The sequence below is a fragment of the Petaurus breviceps genome, unplaced genomic scaffold, assembly GCF_028583685.1.
Source record: "Petaurus breviceps papuanus isolate PSGF00001 unplaced genomic scaffold, PetGlider_PUasm1.0 140, whole genome shotgun sequence".
NCBI classification, from domain to species: Eukaryota; Metazoa; Chordata; class Mammalia; order Diprotodontia; family Petauridae; genus Petaurus; species Petaurus breviceps.
In genome coordinates this window covers 45,739,777-45,741,669 of record NW_027185698.1, presented here as the reverse complement: position 1 = coordinate 45,741,669, position 1,893 = coordinate 45,739,777, and the positions used below count along the sequence as shown (strand labels likewise).

Sequence of the window (1,893 nt, the reverse complement as noted above, 5' to 3'; positions counted from 1 at the left end):
CATACAGAGGGTACCGTAATGTAGCATGTAGCGCAGGGGATCACCTTCACTACAGTAGCAATCTCAATAGGGCTTATTTTCAGGGGAGGGCTTATTTTAGAGGAATCTTACACAGTAAGGGGAGGGCTTATTTTTGGAATAGGTCTTATTATCGGGGAAACACGGTAGTTGTGTGACCTTGGGCAAGTCACTTAACTCCAATTGCCTTGCCTTTTCCCCTCCAAAAAAATTTTTTTAAGCACTTATCACGGTGTGTGATATGTAGTAGGTGCTATATAAATGATTTTTCCTGGCTTCATTCTCAGTTTCAGGTGTTCTCTGTTTCTATATTAGAAAAACATCTGATCTCAGGATCAGGAGACGTGGGTTCCAATCCCATCTCTGTCACTGACTCCCTGGATGATGACAGGTTGGTCCCCCTTTAGCAGAAGCAAAGTCATACAGTGGATAGAATGCTGGGCCTGGAGTCAAGAAAATTTGAGTTCAGATTTAATCTCCAGACACCAGCTGTCTGACCCTGGGCAAGTCATTAACTGCCCTATATGCCTCAGGTCCCTCACCTGTGAAATGGGGATAATAATATCATCTGCCTTCCAGGATAGCTGGGAGGACCAAATGAGAACTATCTGTAAGGCATTGAGTGGGCATTTCATAAATGCTTGTTTCCTTCCTTCTTTCCTTTCCTTCTCTGGACTTCAATTTTCTCTTTTGTAAAATGGAGCAGTTGTACTAGATGACCTCTTCAGGCCCCCCCACTTCAAATCCATACTTTGGGGTGACAGGGCAGTGTACATAGTTATCCCTTCCACATCATGGGGGTAGGGGCTCAGCACCCCTATGATCCAGACAACTACTTTGACAACAACCCTCAATTGATGTTTTCATTGGCTCTCAGTAGGTGGGTGACCTCAGGTTTAAGAGGGGTCCTCACAATATAACACTGTGGGCTGCAAGGGGATCTGCCAGAATAAGCCAACCTTCAAGGAAAGGATTTGTTGGTTTCATAGAATTGGGGCTTGGAAGAGACTATTTCAAAACCATACAGCCCAACCTCCTTATGAAACAGATGAGGAAGTTAAGATTCATAAAAGAGAAGTGACTCACCTAGGGTCTTGCAGCTAGAAGGGACATTATAGAGCAGGGATTCCAACGACTCCTAGTGCAGGGTCCTTCCTCTGAACGTTGGACTTGGAATGCACCACATCCCTTCTCCAAGACTCAACTCCTCAACATAAAATGAAGCAAATAATCCTGGCACCACCTACCTGGTAGGTGGTTTTTTTTAAGAGCACCCTACAGTAGTGTAAGAGACAAAGAGCCCCAAGTTTTGAGTCCAAAGAACTGGAATTGAATCCCAGCTCTGACTAATTCACTCTGTCACATTGTTCAATCACTTCCCTTCTGTATATCTATGAAACTGAGATTGTATCTACATACTATTTGCTCAGAGGATGCTGTGAAGAAAGGGTTTAGTAAAAACTTCATGTCCTATACAAACATGAGCTGAAGATTGGAGCAGGACAAATTCCCAATTAAAAAAAAAAAAGGTGGGGCAGGGGGAGAGATTAGTAATTAGTAAGAGTAAATAATTATAGGCCAGTGGGTTTGACTTCAATTCCTATGGAAAATAAAGAAAGGATAATTAAATACATGGTTAATGAACATCTAAAAATTGAAGTAGGGGTTACAAAGAGCCAGTATGGTTCCATCAGGAACAGGCGAGGCCAGAAAAATTCTGTTTCCTTTTTTGTCAGGCTTTCTAAATGAATAGACCAGAAGAAGGCTGTGGTTATAGTTTAGGTAGACTTTATAAAAAAAAAAACTGATAAAGAACCTCATGCTAGTCTTGCAGAGAAGATAAAAAGATAGGGATTAGAAGATAATAAAATTTCC

The 1,893-nt window shown here is 41.8% G+C and overlaps 1 long non-coding RNA gene across 1 annotated transcript in view; it reads right to left on the bottom strand.

Annotated features, from left to right (window-relative positions):
* Positions 1-1,353, bottom strand: part of LOC138150803 (uncharacterized) — a 28,579-nt gene extending 27,226 nt beyond the window's left edge. Inside the window, exon 1 of the long non-coding RNA XR_011165656.1 lies at positions 1,105-1,353. This is a non-coding gene — a long non-coding RNA (uncharacterized lncRNA). The remainder of the gene's footprint in view (positions 1-1,104) is intronic.
* Positions 1,354-1,893: the final 540 nt, after the last annotated feature.